This window comes from Phocoena phocoena, chromosome 8 (genome assembly GCF_963924675.1).
Source record: "Phocoena phocoena chromosome 8, mPhoPho1.1, whole genome shotgun sequence".
NCBI lineage: Eukaryota > Metazoa > Chordata > Mammalia > Artiodactyla > Phocoenidae > Phocoena > Phocoena phocoena.
The window spans coordinates 27,913,611-27,932,461 of NC_089226.1; the positions used below are offsets into that span (position 1 = coordinate 27,913,611).

Here is an 18,851-nt window from a genome sequence, read left to right on the forward strand (position 1 = left end):
CAGTACTGAACATGAGATACATTTTTAATTCCAGTTCTCAGTTCACATAGCCATTGAGCTACATGAGTGACAACATCCACTGTTCCAATGAAAATTAAGTCTCTTGTTCAGTAGAATAGATGAACCAAGTTTCTGAGAATCTGAATTACTATTTAGTAGAAAGTCTCAAAAATATATCAAAGTTGTATCAAATAGATCCTTATGAAGATGAACAATATTTGAATGTGGAAGAGAACAATGGAATGCAATTCTACTTACTCTGAAGTATCATCCTAGTCAGGCAAATTGACAAGGTCAAGGGTGAAGACTGTTGACTCTTACAAGTTCACAATAAATATGTCATGTCAATTGATTGACAATACCAATAAAGCCACAGTGAAAATGTACTGGATATGTCTTAGGTAACAGAATCCATTTTTAAGTTTTCATCCTTAAAGTATGAGTCTATTTATTGCTATTTATTTGCACAACACTCTTCTGTTTTTTTTAAGTTTAGTTCAGTTTTTTTTAACTATAGTGGCCTTTAAATTCAAAGTGCTACATTACAAATAAAAAGCCTTGTGCTGTTCCTTTGATTTGACTTCAGGTTGCTGTGTCCACTTGACAAATTTATGAGCAGTGTACAATCATGTAGTTTATGTCTCAGGCAACTTGACAGTTGAGTATACTACCATGAGCAGATGAAAATTGGAAACATTGCTGGATGCCATCAGTAGGTAGCTGATTATGAACCTGAACCTAAAAGGTATTACAGCATTCAGAATACTCTGAGACACATTGGAGCAGATTTTCCAAGGGCTCTGGAAAGAGTTTTGTAGTAACTTAAAGAGGCTTAGAGATGACTAAGCTGGTTATAAACCAGCCCCTGCATCTATTCTTCAGATTTTGGTATCACTTTTAACATTAGGTTAGCATTTCTCAAACAATAATACTAAGGGTAAATCAATGGAAGACCAATAACACATTTAAGAATCATGCTATTTCCTTTGTTAACTAAGGAAAAGAAAAAATTATTCCAATATTTGTAAAATATTTTTGAATACTATGAGTAACTTTTGAAAAGCTTGATTGTTGCCCATAAAAAGGGTGGGAAAAGCTTGAGCTTACATCAGTTAACAATAATTATTTCCTTAGCACAGATTTGTTTATTCTGGAGTTAACTGCTGGAAGCTCCAAAATATGTTAAAGGTCTGTAAAATGGCTTACTTTGTGTGTGAAATTTAAACCTGTTTCATCAGCAATACTTAATTACTACCTTGGATGTAAAGTGACAGAGTTCCATTAATTAGCTCAGGGATGAGCATTACTCATTCTTCTGGCACTGAAGCAATTCCTACTACAGCAAAGCTGATGTGGGAATGATAAATGACAACAGACTACTATAATTGTTACTATCTATTGAGCCAAATTAATGCAACCCCAAACGGAAGTGTGCAGAGGAAAACACTGCAGTGATATGGAAAATTTTTGAGTCTAACGAATATCTGTGCATTTTCATAAATACCTCAGGTAATTGTGATGCAGGTTTGCTTCAGTTCACTCAGTGTAGCTGTATGTTGCAAAGACGCTGCATGCCAAATGAAACTGTAACATTATTTGAGGAAAATAGCATTTGAAATATAATATTTATACTGATTGTCATTTCAGAATAGTATTTTCATGAACTATAAATTAGGCATGAAAATGTATATTTTGTGAGTTTTTATGTTTACCTAAGTTAGGTGGAATTATTTTTTCTTGTTTAATCAATTGCTTGAAAATTCATAAGAAAAATCCATGATGAAATATTGATCTGCCTGAAATTTCATTTTTTAACATAAAGTTACAAAACTTGGATTCCTTATAAATGTCCAATTTCAACTGATTACACTGCAAAATGTTTGCTTAAATAGCCACCACTTTAAGATTGGATCTACCCTACTGACTGATCTGATTTTGCTATAACAGGGACCTATTGAAGATAATTTGTATATTATTTAAACACTGCTTATTTTTAGTGAGAATATTTATATACAATCTTCCTTTCTGAGATTTCTACAGGAAAAGCCAGCTTGTCATTTGAAAGTCTAAAATGAATGTGCTGGGCTTCCCTGGTGGAGCAGTGGTTAAGAATCCACCTGCCAGGCTACCCTGGTGGCACAGTGGTTAAGAATCCGCCTGCCAATGCAGGGGACTCGGGTTCGAGCCCTGGTCCAGGAAGATCCCACATGCCGTGGAGCAACTAAGCCCGGGCACCACAACTACTGAGGCTGTGCTCTAGAATCTGTAAGCCACTACTGAGCCCGCACGCCACAACTACTGAAGCTCGCGCGCCTAGAGCCCGTGCTCTGCAGCAAGAGAAGCCACTGCAATGAGAAGTCCACGCACCGCAACGAAGAGTAGCCCCCGCTTGCCCCAGCTAGAAAAAGCCTACGCACAGCAACGAAGACCCAACACAGCCATAAATAAATAAATAAATAAATTTATAAAATGAATGTGCTTCATGGACCTTCTGAATAAATAGTCTGAGAACCCTCATAAAAAATTTTAGTTCCTGGGACTTCCCTGGCAGTCCAGTGGTTAAGATTTCACCTTCCAATGCAGTGGGTGTGGGTGTGGTCCCTGGTCAGGGAGCTAAGATCCCACATGCCTCAGGGCCAAAAAACAAAAACATTAAAAAAAAAAAAACCCCAAAAAACCAGAAGCAATATTGTGACAAATTCAATAAAGGTTTTTAAAATGGTCCACATCAAAAAAAAATTATAAAAAAAAATTCTAGTTCCTGTGCCCTACTCTAGATCAACTGAATCAAAATTTGAGAGGCTAAGTCTAGGAATTCCTTTTTTTTTTTTTTAAGTGCCTTTCCACCCCACTCAGAGATTCTAAAGTTTTTCTTTGTCTGGATGTTTAAGAGTTTCATGTTGGTGTAGTCTTTTTCAATAATGGAAACATTCTTTCATACTCTTTGGTTGTTATACAATAAAATATTTAAATCCTATAAGTAATTATAACTGGTATCCTATTTTCCATTCTCAGGAAGCTGCTTTAAGTATAAGGAAGCCTGAAGGGCTGTGTAAATGCTAGGGATTACCACTACATGGAAACAGGACAAGCTGTTTTATTTATCTGGCAGTCCCTCTCTTCTGAGAAAATACTCTGAGAGATTTGTACTCTCCAAGGCTTCCCTCATGAAGACGATGAATGGAAAAGTCCCCAAATAGGTGAGACTTGCAAAACAAATAAAAGGAAGTATTCCCACCATTTTCAAATTATAATTTGGAACATTTGTAAATGCAGAACAGTTTAATGAATCATCATTTATTTATTCTCCCAACGCTCAGAAAGACTCAGTGAATATTTTGGCACCTTTTTTTTTTTTTCTAAATGTCTTCTCTTTATACACAGATCTTCTTCCACTTGCAATAGGGTTACACCCAGATAAACCCAACCCATCGCTAGTTGAAAATATCATAAGAAAAATGCATTTAATACATCTAACATACCAAACACCATAGCTTAGCTTAGCATACCTTAAACATGCTTGGAACAATTTCATTAGCCTACAGTAGGACAAAGTCATCTAACACAAAGCCTATTTTATAGCAAAGCATCAAATATCTCATGTAATTTGTTGAATACTGTGCTGAAAGTAAAAAACAGAATGGTTATGTGGGTACAAGAGGGTTATATTATCTTGGTTGTTTATCCTCATGATGACATGGTTGACTGGGAGCTGTGGCTGACTGCTTCTGCCCAGCATCACAAGAGAGCACCATACAGCATATCGCTAGCTCAGGAAAAGATCAAAATTTAAAATTTGAAGTACTGTTTCTACTGAGTGTGTATGGTTTTCGAACCATCATAAAGTGGAAAACCCTTAAGTCGAACCATTGTAAGTAGGGACTGTTGAGATCATATAGTATACATGTCTTTGAGGTTCTACGTTTTATATTATCTTCTTTCATAGGTATTTTCTCAGATAGTTCAAAATTATTGGCATTATCCTTTTAATGTCTTCATATGAGTTGACTGTGTAGGTGTCATTATTTCAGTAATCATTACCTTGTATTTGTACATTTAGTTTGTATTTGAATTTTCAATATTATATATAATGCTGAAATCTACTTCTGTGTTGCTGAAATATTTATTAATTTACAGGTCAACAGTTATGAGTATTTAAAAGTTCTTGTTAAATAATAAAAATAATAATAAAATTGCTTTTCAGAATAAGTAAATCAGAGACTTCCCTGGTGGTCCAGTGGTTAAGACTTCACCTTCCAGTGCAGGTGGAGCAGGTTCTATCCCTTGTGGGGGAGCTAAGATCCCACATGCCTTGGGGCCAAAAAATCAAAATATAAAACAGAAGCAATATTGTAACAAATTCAATAAAGACTTTAAAAATGGTCCACATCAAAAAACAAATCTTAAGAAAAAAGAATAAGTAAACCAATTTAAACTTTCACTAGAAGTATATGATAAATCCCATGTAAGAAATCTCACACGATTTAACTTTTATCCTTCTTTGAATTTCTCTAATTTGTTATGAATTGGCATGCTGTTTTTGCATAGGCGATTTTTAGTTTATATGACAAGGAAAAATGTCACATTTACAAGCCAATGCTAATACATAACAAAAAAAAGCCGAAGTTCTTGATTTTTCTATCTTAAATCTTGTCTGTCAGATAGAACTGTCAGAACAATACAATAATAAACAACACTTTAAAGATATAATTAAAGGCAAAGAATGGATGAAATAATTTAATAACATTATTTTCTAAATGAATTTAAGTCCTATACTGAAGTATTCAAAGACCTTATAAGTAAAAATGCTGAAACGTTCTCAGAGATATTTTGCTGAGGTAAACTGAAGAATTAATTATATTTTCAATCCATTATAGCTCTATTTCTTATCTCTTTGATCGATTATGCTTTATTATTAATATTGTATTTATATTTTCTTCCTAATCTATTTTGGAGGGTAACTGGTAGTTACCTTTATAATTCTAAATAATATGCTTATATCCTAATGTATCTACTTTAACTGTTAACAGTGTATGTTATCATATCTCACTCCACACTGAAATTTACTTTCTAGTGTCCACTTTTGAAAAATATTGTTTTCTGGTAACAATGAATTATATTTAATTTAACATTATTTTTATACTTTGTTTTAAGAATTAAACCTGTCTCCAGTTTTCAACAATAATTATTAGAGTTTTATGACTAATTACTATTTAAATAATTATACTTACCTCCAGATCTACAACGCCATAAATTTCCTACTAAGTTTAAGTATTTGATAAAACTTTCTGTTTATTGAAATACATTCTCTAATATTATTTTTAGAAAGAGCAGAGTGGTGGTTTACGTCCTGATTTATTGCATTTTTGATATTGCTTTTATATTTGAGTAACCATATAATTGGTAACACATGCTTAACTAATAGTTTTCCCCTCAATACCTATAGATAACATCACATTGCCATCTCTCAGCTAATGATGGTGAGAAGATGTCTGAGAACAGCCTGGTTTTTTTTTTTTTTTTTACCTTGGAGGTGATCTTCCTCTTTTCCCCTCATGGCTTGTGGGAATCTTTCTTTCTTTTTTTTTTATCGTGTTAGTTTTTTGTTTGTTTGTTTTTAAATTTCTTTATTGTTTGTCTGTGTCAATCTTAGTTGCTGCATGTGGGATCTTTCGTTGTGGCCCGTGGGCTCTTAGTTGCAGTGCCTGGGCATCTCTCTAGTTGTGGAGCGTGGGCTCCAGAGCACACGGGCTCCAGAGTTTGTCGGCTCTGTTGTTGCAGTGTGCGGGCTTAGTTGCCCCACGACATGTGGGATCTTAGTTCCCTGATCAGGGATTGAACCAGGGTCCCCTGCATTGCAAGAACGATTCTTAACCACGGAACCACCGGGGAAGTCCCTGTAGGAATCTTTCCTTACCCTAATTTCAAACAGTACACCAGACTATGTCTCAGCCAGTCTTTGATAATTTTCCTTAGAATTGTCAACAAAAAAAAAAATAATCCATCTAAGAAAGAAACAGAAAATTTAATTCAAGCCAAATTGAGGATTATAACCTGGGAATAGCACCTGAGAAAGCTCCAAGAACTGTTCCACCAGTTAGAAGTCAAAGCACAATTATGTAAGTTTTTTGAGACAGAGAGTTGTACATATATATTTTTAACATCTTTATTGGAGTATAATTGCTTTACAATGTTGTGTTAGTTTCTGCTGTATAACAAAATGAATCAGCTATAGGTATACATATATCCCCATATCCCCTCCCTCGTGCCTCTCACCCATCCTCCCTATCCCACCCCTCTAGTTGGACACAAAGCACCAAGTTGATCTCCCTGTGCTAAGCAGCTGCTTCCCAGTAGCTATCTATTTTTCATTTGGTAGTGTATATATGTCAGTGCCACAGTGCCACTCTCTTACTTCATCCCAGTTTACCCTTCCCCCTCCCCTTGTCCTCAAGTCCATTCTCCACATCTGCATCTTTATTCCTGTCCTAGGTTCTCCATAACCTTTTTTTTTTTAGACTCCATATATATGTGTTAGCATACAGTATTTGTTTCTCTCTTTCTGACTAACTTCACTCTGTATGACAGAATCTAGGTCCATCCACCTCACTACAAATAACTCAATTTCATTTCTTTTTATGGCTGAGTAATACTCCATTGTATATATGTGCCACATCTTCTTTATCCATTCATCTGTCGATGGACTCTTAGAGTGCTTCCAGGACCTGGCTATTGTAAATAGAGCTGCAATGAACACTCTGGTACATGACTCTTTTTGAATTATGGTTTTCTCAGGGTATATGCCCAGTAATGGGACTGCTGGGTCATATGGTAGTTCTATTTTTAGTTTTTTAAGGAACCTTCATACTGTTCTCCATAGTGGATGTATCAATTTACATTCCCAACAACAGTGAAAGAGGGTTCCCTTTTCTTCACACCCTCTCCAGCATTCATTGGTTGTAGATTTTTTGATAATGGCCATTCTGACCGGAGTGAGGTGATACCTCAGTGTAGTTTTGATTTCCATTTCTCTAATGATTAGTGACATTGAGCATCTTTTCATGTGCTTGCTGGTAATCTGTATATCTTCTTTGGGGAAATGTGTATTTAGGTCTTCTGCCCATTTTTGGAATGGCTCGTTTGTTTTTTGATATTGAGCTGCATGAGCTGCTTGTAAATTTTGGAGATTAAACCTTTGTCAGTTGATTCATTTGCAAATATTTTCTCCCATTCTGAGGGTTGTCTTTTCGTTTTGTTTAGGGTTTCCTTTGCTGTGCAAAAGCTTTTAAGTTTCATCAGGTCCCATTTGTTTATTTTTGATTTTATTTCCGTTTCTCTAAGAGGTGGGTCAAAAAAGATTCTGCTGTAATTTATGTCATAGAGTGTTCTTCCTATGTTTTCCTCTAAGAGTTTGATAGAGTTTTTTCAACACCATTTATTGAGCAGGCTGTCTCTTCTCCATTGTATATTCTTGCCTCCTTTATCAAAGGACCATATGTGCATGGCTCTATCTCTGGGCTTTCTATCCTGTTCCATTGATCTATATTTCTGTATTTGATCCAGTACCATGCTGTCTTGATTACTGTAGATTTGCAGTATAGGCTGAAGTCAGGGAGCCTGAGTCCTCCAGCTCTGTTTATCTTTCTCAAGATTGCTTTGGCTATTCGGAGTCTTGTGTTTCCATACAAATTGTGAAATTTTTTGTTCTAGTTCTTTGAAAAATGTCACTGGTAGTTTGATAAGGATTGCATTGAATCTGTAGGTTGCTTTGGGTAGTATAGTCACTTTCACAGTGTTGATTCTTCCAGTCCAAGAACATGGTGTATCTCTCCATCTGTTTGTATCATCTTTAGTTTCTTTCATCAGTGTCACATAGTTTTCTGCATACAGGTCTTTTGTCTCCTTAGGTAGGTTTATTCCTAGGTATTTTATTCTTTTGGTTGCAATGGTAAATTGGAGTGTTTCCTTAGTTTCTCTTTCAGATTTTTCATCATTAGTGTATAGGAATGCAAAAGATTTCTGTGCATTAATTTTGTACCTTGATACTTTACCAAATTCATTGATTAGCTCTAGTAGTTTTCTGGTAGCATCTTTTGGATTCTCTATGTATAGTATCATGTCATCTGCAAGCAGTGATAGCTTTACTTCTTCTTTTCCGATTTTGATTCCTTTAATTTCTTTTTCTTCTCTGACTGCTGTGGCTAAAACTTCCAAAACTATGTTGAATAATAGTGGTGAGAGTGTGCAACCTTGTCTTGTTCCTGATCTTAGTGGAAATGATTTCAGTTTTTCACCATTGAGGATGATGTTGGCTGTAGGTTTGTCATATATGGCCTTTATTATGTTGAGGTAAGTTCCCTCTATGCCTGCTTTCTGGAGGGTTTTTATCATAAATCGATGTTGAATTTTGTCAAAATCTTTTTCTGCATTTATTGAGATTATCATATGGTTTTTATCCTTCAATTTGTTAATATCAGAGGGCTGTATACTAAATGGGATATAATATTATTGACAGTTGATACGATCCACATCTAAATGTCATTGTGGCCCCTTACAAGATCAAGAATGTATGTTGTCTTTTAAGGAGTTGCCCTTTGATGCTAGGAGAATGTTGCTCTTTATGGTTGAGCAGGTGTTTCTGCTGATGGGAGAGATTTGGTCAATGCATAAGAAGATACACAATGCACATTAGGAGGGAGAGAGGAGGCCAAAGGGCAGAGAATTTTTTTTTTTTTTTGTGGCTTGCGGGCCTCTCACTGCTGTGGCCTCTCCCATTGTGGAGCACAGGCTCCGGATGTGCAGGCCCAGCAGCCGTGGCCCACGGGCCCAGCCACTTCGCGGCATGTAGGATCCTCCCAGACTGGGGCACGAACCTGCATCTCCTGCATCGGCAGGCAGACCCTCAGCCACTGAACCACCAGGGAAGCCCCTGAGAAAATATTTTATGTTTAAATATTTTTTTGTCTTACCATAAAATGTGAGTTTTATCTCACAGAATATAACAAGCTTTTTCTACTCAGAACTTCAGATGAAAGTTGTTGCATTATCTTGAACTTCCTTGTACTCATTCTTAGATTTTTTTCCCCGTCTTCAAAAATGCCAATTATTTATATATTTGATCAACATTATCTTCCATAGCTACAATAGCTAATCTATCATTACTTAGTAATCTAGCATTACTTGGGTTCTGGTTCTGTAGCTCTACAATGTGTGATGTTTTCTCCACTCTATCCTTCTTATTTTAAAATTGCTAATTCTACTTATTGATGTTGCTAAAGTAGGTTTAAGTTTTGAGATGATTTTACTTTTCTAATCAAATGCTTTACTTAATTTTGCCAGTTCCCTTTCATCTCTTGAGGTATCTTCCTTCTTTATTCATAATTCTTTTCTTAGATCTCATGGTCTCTTAAATTTTCTAAAACGTTCAAACACCTGCTTTTTAATTTTCTTCTAATTTCTTAGGATATACATTTAAATGAATACTCCTCATTTTTCCTTTGCATGCTATATTCTCTTTTGTCAATGTAACAGAAATTTTAGAGTTACCATGATATTCTTTGTTGCTTTTGTTGTTTTTATACACTTTATTTCTGACTTCAAGAAGTTCCATCCATTCCTGTTAACTGTCCAAAATAGTGCTGACTGCCCCCAAATAGTGTCTTTTATTTCCCTTCCCTGTTTAAACAGATGCTGTTGGAATCTTCTCCTTATTCTTTGAACTGGGTGCTTTAGTTATTCACTTGCTTGAAAGAGGGTGTAAACAGGGCCCGAGACAATGGACAGCTGCATTCTGCATTTGTTATTTCTTCCCACTTTCTTTCCAAATCAGCTGACTCCCTGCCAAGGAGCATATCTGGATTTTGTCATTCTTCAGCTTTGGCACAAGCAATAAGGTTTTCAGTAATTTCCTTTGAAAATCTTTATAAGCAGAACTCTTCTCATACTTACTTTTATATCTGACACCAATCATATTGGTAACTCAGTTAAACTGCAGCAGGAATAACTGTGTGCAACACAATATTAGAAATAGTCTTACTTCTAATTCTATAACTACTAGTATTACCTATGTTACTACAGTGAGGATGATCTCCACCAGTTCCACTGAAGGAGACCAGGGAAACAAGGTACACCTAGTTTATTGGTACCTCAGCAGAGCTTATTGTAGAATCTCTTTAAAATCTCTAAGTAAATCATAAGGAAACATGGGATCACAATAGAAAAGACAGGGGCTTTGTAACTGGTTAAATGACTGTTGACAATTGGTAGACATCAACATTTCCTAAAGGCAAGAATTTTTAAAGAAATTTTACAGTATCTTATCTTTTTCATGTTCCTATACTACATTGATATTACTATCATTCCCTTGAATATTTATCACAATATTTTCAGAAAGCAAGAAGCAGATAAAATGGTAAATATATCAAACATATTGTATTGAACTATGATCTGTATTCAAAACAAAAATCATAGGAAGAAATATAAAATGCTGTACTTTAAGTTAAATAAATTACTTAAATATTTATAGAATATATGGAGGATGTGACTTTGCATCAGAATTAAAAATAGACAATATTTTAAGCTAGATATGTCTGATTCAACAATATAATACAAACTTACCTGGAATTAATAGAAGTCTGATAACCTAAACCTAGGATCTAGAACATGTGGTCTAGATCAATTTAGACACATCTGTTCTTTTCTAGAACTTTTTAGGAACTGGTAAAGTAGGTGGGGAGGACTTCTGCTGCCAGTTATGTATTTGCATAAAAATTGAGAATATTGATGATATAGTCTGGTTAATACCTTTGAGGCTTTTTTATGACTGTCAAGGTTGAGGACCCTACTTAGGAACAGGGATCACCCCTTAATTTTCCAAGGATTGTTGGATGTGACACAACTGCAGGGACAGAATTTCACCATAATAGTTAACACAGTCAAAGTGTGCAATTTTGTTTCATGAATAACTGGTTTCCATCAGGATGGATGGATGACTTTGATGCAATGTGTGTTCTTGTCTGCTGCCCACTCCTCCTCCCTCAAATGTGGATTCCTGTGAAAGAAGGGTTGGAAAGGGCAATTTTGTATCTTGCAAGAAATAGAATAGAGGTAACACTGCTTTGTGGACCAGTAACACAACATGCACTGGAGAACATTTTTCCTACTATAAGGTACAGAAGGATAGAGAGGTGGCTAAGTTTCTATGGACTGGAAGTGAAATTGGTGAATGACATCACAACAGGGCCCATAGGATCCACATGATCAAAATCATGTGGACATAGAATGATATCATATGCTGGCTCATATGTTTGTTAATATATGTTCTCTCTTGTTGTATTCAAGGATTCTTTGGAGATTAAAAAAAAAATCCTCCCATATCAGAGATTCTTACCTGCCATGTGTGTTGCCATTTAATTGCTCTCATTACTAGTCTCAGCTAAACCATTAAGCAGAAAAATTCCTCTCAATTTTCTGCTCAGTTAACTGCTAAAATAAACATTAGTGACCAGATTGAACTGGGAAACAAATTCAGAAGAGACAATAATGGCTAGGGTGAGTAGAGAGCAAAAGCCTAATATAATACAACAATTTAGGTTAAATGACCACTAGATCTAAATTCCATAAAAATTAAATTCTGATTAAAAATTAATATAGTTACTAATTTCAGAATTGTATTTAAAAAGAAGTAATAATTATTTTATGTTACTTACTCATTAAATGCTAATAAAGTTCTAGATTTAAATGATAAATCAATGTTCTATTTTATTTTACTTTTAGTTTCTTCAATATTATCATGACAAATACTGGATAAATAAACACACTTAAACGTTTGTAAGTGCTCATTGCACTTACAAAGCAAAGTTGCATAATTTTAAACATAGTAATTTACAATAAAAATGATAATTAGGATAAGAATAATGCTATAAAATATGTTCTGTTTGAGGTTTAAAAACACGTTTATTTTTACGTTACATGAAAGGAAAAATTAAGCAAAAGAAATCTAATTAAAAATACATTACAAACAAAGCAAAACAAAAATAATTAGCTATGACCAGTCATCCATCTAATTAAAAAATGAATAAAAATTAATTTGCATTATGATGAAAAGGTCATCATTATACACTGTTGATGGTCATGTTTGTCTATTTGGAAAGCAATTTCACAGTATGTATCAAGAGCCTATAAATGTGTATGCTCCTTCATCCAGTAGTTCTTCTAGAAATATATCCAATGGAAATAAGTAGAAATATGGCCAAATTGTTATTTATATTCGTTAATACTGGAAAAAAAACATTTAAAAATAAAATATTAGTTAAGTACATTATTAACTTCCATAGACTAAACTATTAGTTGGTCATTAAAACAGTATCTTTGAATATTTATTGAGAAAATGCCTAAAATAAAATGTTAATTCAAAGCAGCACAACATAGTTTACAGATAAGTGTTTTTAAAACAGTAAAACGAGTATCCATAGATTTATTATTAGGTAGACTAATTACTGTGATTTTAATTGGTTTAGTTGTTATAACTGTATTTTTCAAATTGCCTAACAGACACATTACTTTTGTAATTTAAAATATCTGTCAACTGGAAAGGAGATCAAGATGGAGGAGTAGGAGGATGCTGAGCGCACCTCACCCAATGAACACATCAAAAATACAACTACATGTGGAGCAACTCTGAAAACAACCTAGGGACTATAAGAAAAGCTCTTCTACAACAAAGGCTGTAAAGAAAGAGCCACACAAAACCAGGTCGGAAGGGAGGAGAAGCAATCAGCTTGGGACCCATGCCCCTAGAAAGGGATACAGAAGAGGAGAGGCATATGATGTGCTCAGGGAGTGAGTGGTTCAAAGCACGTATAGGGCACTCCAGACCTGGGGTCTGACACAGGGAAAATTATTCTCCTTAACTGGTTTGAAAATAAGTGACAACTGGCCAGGGGCTGTAAGAAACCAAGGCTATACTCTTGCACGTGCACATGCTTGCTCATTCCTGGGAATAATGTAGAGGCAGTAGATTGAAAACTGCCTGGGCTCTGACCAGCTTGCCAGGACCATTCCAGCCCAAACCTTAGCCCACACCAGGCACCTGCTCCAGCCCCTCTTGCTTCAGCACTGCTCTCAACTAGGGCAGAGTTGCCATTGACAATGGGAGAATGCACAATTAGAAGGAACGGAGCTGGCTTGGACCACACCATGCCTCTGAATATGGCAAACACAGCCATTAGCAGTGCTTGCACAGAAGCAATAGATTGGAAATTGCCTGGGACTCTGAATGGCTTGCCAGGACCATCACAGCTTGTACCCCAGTGTGCGTAGGGCATCCACTCCAGTCCCTCTTGTTCAGGCACAGCTCTCCACTAAGGAGAAGGCTTCCATTAACAAGGAGAGTGCACAATTTAGAGGAAACAGAACCAGCTCAGACATAACTTTCAGGGTTTCTACTCCAGCACCTTGGGTGCTGCCACCTCCCCTCATAGGGCGGTGATTGCTACTGAGCATAGGAAAAGCCCTGGCTCAAACCTTGCTCTGGCTCTAGCTCCTCCTTCTCCATCCCTGCCTCCCAACAAAGTGGTAGCTGTCAGAACACTCTGGGGGAAGATGTGACCTGTCCTCACTTCAGATCCAGATCTCCCACCACAGCCACTGGGCACATGCAGACAGAGAAGGAGCCTCCACACAAAAGGATATCCCTACAAGATCAGGATAGGTAACTGTTTTACCTTATTTCATAAACAGGGAAAGTTAAAAAATGAGAAGACAGAAAATACAGTTCAAATGAAAGAAGAAGAAAAATCCCTGAAAAAAACCCTAATGAAAAAGAGATAATAATTTACCAGATAAAGAGTTCAAAGCACTTAGTAATAAGAATGCTAACACAGTTAGAATTTTAACAAGGAACAAGGAAATATAAAAAAGAATCAATCAGAGCTGAAGAATACAATAACTGAAATGAAAAATACACTAGAAGGAGTCAACAGAAGAGAAGGTGGTACCAAAGAATGCATAAAAGAACTAGAAAATAATAGAGGTCACCCAATCAGAACAGCAAAAAGAAAAATACATTTTAAAAAATGAGTATATTTTAGGGATGGTTTGGACAACATCAAACATACAAACATTCTCATTATAGGGGTCCAAGAAGAAAGAGAGGAGAGGGTCAAAAATGTATTTTAAGAAATTATGGCTGAAATTTCCCAAAGCTGCAGAAGGAAACAAATTTCCAGGTATAGGAAGCAAAGAGAGTCCCAAACAAGGCAAACCCAAAGAGACCCATACAAAGACATATAAATAAAATGGCGAAATCTAAAGATAAAGGGAAAATTTTAAGGCAGCAAGAGAAAACAAAGAGTCATATACAAGGAGACCCCCATAAGGCTATTAGCTGAATTTTCTACAGAGACTATGCAGGTCAGAAGGGAGTGGCATGATATATTCAAAGTTCTGAAAGGGAAAAACCTGTAACCTAGAGTACTCTACTCACCAAGACTATCATTCACAGTTGGAGGAGAGATAAAGAACTTATTAGACAAGCAAAAACTGAAAGATTTCATCAATACTAAACTGACCCTACAGGAAGTATTAAAGGGTCTTCTTTAAGTGGAAAAGAAAAGGCTATAACAAGAAGAATTTACAGAAAAGGAAAACTCCCACTAGTAAAGAAAAATATATAATAAAGACTGTGGATCAACCACTTAAGTCAGCTACTATGATGATTAAAAGACAAAAAAATGTGAAATAACCTGTAAATGCAATAAATAATTAAGAGTTAGACATGAAGATGTAAAATATAATGTCAAAAACACAAAATGTGAGGAAGGAGAGTAAAAAAATGTATATCTTTTAGAATGTGTTTGAACTTATATGACTATCAATTTAAAACAAGTAAATATAGACCAACACATAGTTATAAGTCAATGTAACAAGTAGATATATGTATAGATCACCATATAGTTGTTTGTCAACATACACATTCAGATCTGGATCTGAAGTGAGCATGAGTGATGTCTTCCCCTGGGGTATTCTGACAAATGAAAAACGTACAATAGATACACAAAAACAAAACAGAAAGGAACACAAGAAAAACACTAAAGAAAACACTCAAATTACAAGGAGAGAAAGCAAAAGAAGAAGAAAAGAACAGAGAAGAAATACCAGAAAAAAATATATATATAAGTAACAAAATGGCAATAAGCATATACCTATCAATAATCACTTTGTATGTCAATGGACCAGTCAAAAGACATAGGATGGCTGATTGGGTAAAAAAAACAAAAGCCATCAATATGCTGCCTAAAAAAGATTCATTTTAGAGCTAAAGACACACATGAACTGAAAATAGGGGATGAAAAAAGATATTTCACACCAAAAGGAATAAAAAAAGCTGGGAGGGAGGGTGGCTTCCCTGGTGGCACAGTGGTTGAGAGTCTGCCTGCTGATGCAGGGGACGTGGGTTCATGCCCCAGTCCGGGAAGATCCCACATGCCACGGAGTGGCTGGGCCTGTGAGCCATGGCCACTGAGCCTGCGTGTCTGGAGCCTGTACTCCTCAACAGGAGAGGCCACAACAGTGAGAGGCCAGTGTACTGCAAAAAAAAAAAAAAAAAAAAGAAAGCTGGAGTAGAAATTCACATATCAGACAAAATGGACTTTAAAACAAAGTCTATATAACTAAAGACAAAGAAGGGCATTATATAATGATAAAAGGATCAATACAAGAAGAGGATACAATATTCCTTAACCTATATGCATCTAATATAGGGACACATAAATATATAAAGCAAATATTAACAGACATAAAGGGAGAAATTGACAACAATAGTAAGGGACTTAAACACACCATTTAACATCAATGGACTGATAATCGAGACAGAAAATCCATAAGGAAACACTAACCTTAAATGGCACATGAGATCACTTGGACTTAGTAGATATCTCTAGGACATTCCATCCAAAAACATCTAAATACACATTCTTTTCAGGTGCACATGGAATGTTCTCCAAGATAGATCACATGCTATGTCACAAAACAAGTCTCAACAAATTTGAAAGGATAGTAATTATATCAAACATTTTTTTCCAAACACAACAGTATGAAAGTAGAAGTCAATTACAGGAATAAAAATGCCAAAAACACAAAGACATTGAGACAAAACAACAAGCTACTATAAAACTAATGCATCAATGAAAAAATCACAGAGGAAATTAAAAAATACCTTGACAAAAATGAAAATAAAAACAAAACTTTCCAAAATCTATGGGATATAGGAAAAGCAGTTCTAAGAGGGAAGTTTATAGCAATACAAATCTACCTCAAGAAATAAGAAAAGTCTCAAAAAAACAACCTGACCACCAGGAATTAGAAAAAGAAGAACAAAGCCCAAATCAGCAGAAGGAAGGAAATATTAAGGATCAGAAAGGAAATAAATGAGACCCAAAATCAATAGAAAAGATCAGTGAAACCAAGAGCTATCTTTCTAAAATAATAAACAAAACTGACAAGTGTCTAGGCTGGCTCATCAACACAAAACAAAAATAAGAGAGAGAGAAAAGACACAATCAAAAAAGAAAAATGAAAGAGGAGGTATTAAAGCTGAGATACAAAAAGATACAAAATTACAACTGAGATACAATCACAGAGATACAAAAAGTCATAGGAGAATACTATGAACAGTTATATGCCAACAAACTGGGCAACCTAGAAGAAATGGGTAAATTTCTAGAAACATGCAACCTTCCAAGACTGATTCAGGAAGAAACATACAATCTGAACAGACATATCACTAGTAGTGAAATTGAAATAGTAATCAAAAAACTCCCAGCAAACAAAAGCCCAGGACCAGATGACTTCACAGAGGAATTTTACCAAACATATAAAGAACAACTATTACTTATCTTCTCAAACTATTCCAAAAATCTGAAGAAAAGCATCACTCCCAAATTCATTCTATGTGACCATCATTACCCTGATATCAAAACCAAAGACACTACAATAAAAGAAAATTACAGGCCAATATTTTGACAAATATAGATGCAAAAAATACTCAGCAAAATATTAACAGAGTCCAACAATATATAAAAAGGATCATACAAGGCGATCAAATGGGATTTATTCCAGGGATAAAATGATGGTTCACTATCTGCAAATCAATCAATGTGATACACCACATTAACAAAGGGAAGGACAAAAATCATCTCAGTTGATGCAGAAAAGCATTTGACAAAACTCAACATCCGATCATAAAAACTCTCATCAAAGTTATTATAAAGGGAACATATCTTAACGTAATAAAGGCGGCTTATGACAAACCCACAGCTAACATCACACTTAATGTTGAAAAGTGAAAAATTCTTCCTCTAAAATTAGGAACAAGACAAGGATGCCCATTCTTTCCACTTCTTTATAACATAGTATTGGAAGTCCTAGCCACAGCATTCAGAAAATAAAAAGAAATAAAAGGCATTCAAATTGGAAGGGAAGAAGTAAAACTGCCACTATTTGCAGATGACATGTTATTACATGTAGAAAACCCTAAAGTCTCCACCAAAAAACTATTAGAACTCATAAATGAATTAGGTAAAGTTGCAGGATCCAAGATAAATATACAGAAATCTGTTACTTTCTATACACTAATAATGAATTATCAGAAAGAGAAAGCAAGAAAACAATCCTGTTCAAAATTACATCAGAAATAATAAAATACATAGAAATAAACTTAACCAAGGAGGTGAAAGACCTATACTCTGAAATCTGTAAAACAATGATGAAGAAATTTAAAGATGATACAAAGAAATGGAAAGATATCCCAAATTCATGGTTGGAAGGATTAATATTGTTAAAGTGACCAATCTACAGATTTAATGCAATTCCTATCAAAATACTATGACATTTTGCACAGAACTAGAACAAATAATATGAAAACTTATATTGAACCACAAAAGACACAAAATAGCCAAAGTAATCTTGAGAAAAAAGAAGCTGGAGGTATCATATGCCTTGACATCATACTATAATACAAAGCTACAGTCATCAAACAGTATGGTACTGGTACCAAAAAGATACATAGATCAATGGAACAGAATAGAGAGCCCAGAAGTAAACCCACACACTTATGGTCAATTAATCTATGACAAAGGATATATATCTATTCAATGGAATACTACTCAGACATAAAAAACAGTTTGAAATATTGCCATTTGTGACAACATGGATGGACCTAGACGGTATCATATCAAGTGAAATAAGTAAGACAGAGAAAGACAAATACCATAAGATTTCACTTATATGTGGAACCTCAAATATAAAACAATGGAACAAACATAAAACAGAAGAAGACTCATAGATACACAGAACAAACAAGTGGCTGCCAGAGGGGCAGCGGGTGGGAGGTCGGAGGGTGGGTGAATGAAATAGGTGAGGAAGATTAAGAGATACAAACTTTCAGTTACAAAATAAATGAGTAACAGGGATGAAATGTGCAGCATGGGGAATATAGTCAACAATATTGTAATATCTTTCTGTGGTGACAAATGGTAACTAGACTTATGGTGATTATTTTGTAATGTATAGAAATATCGAATCATTATGTTGTGCATCTGGCACTAACACAGTGTTGTAGGTAAATAATACTTTAATAAAGGAAAAAAGTGAATCAGTGAACTTAAAAATTAATATGATTAAGTAAATATTCCCTTTCCAAGTAAGTGTGGGATAAGGTGTATTTGCTGCTTTATTTATGATGATTTGTTTTCTTTCTTTGTTGCTTTATTGTTTTAAGGGAAAATGAAGGCATGTTAGTGAAATATTGAGTGTTTATGCAAATATTTTCTATCTATTATGTGTACTACCCT

General features: G+C 35.1%; 1 protein-coding gene across 3 annotated transcripts in view; it reads right to left on the reverse strand.

Moving 5' to 3' along the window:
* The window catches only part of GRIA4 (glutamate ionotropic receptor AMPA type subunit 4), a 520,203-nt gene that overhangs the window by 474,827 nt on the left and 26,525 nt on the right, over nt 1–18,851 (reverse strand). The gene's annotated exons all lie outside the window — the stretch shown is intronic.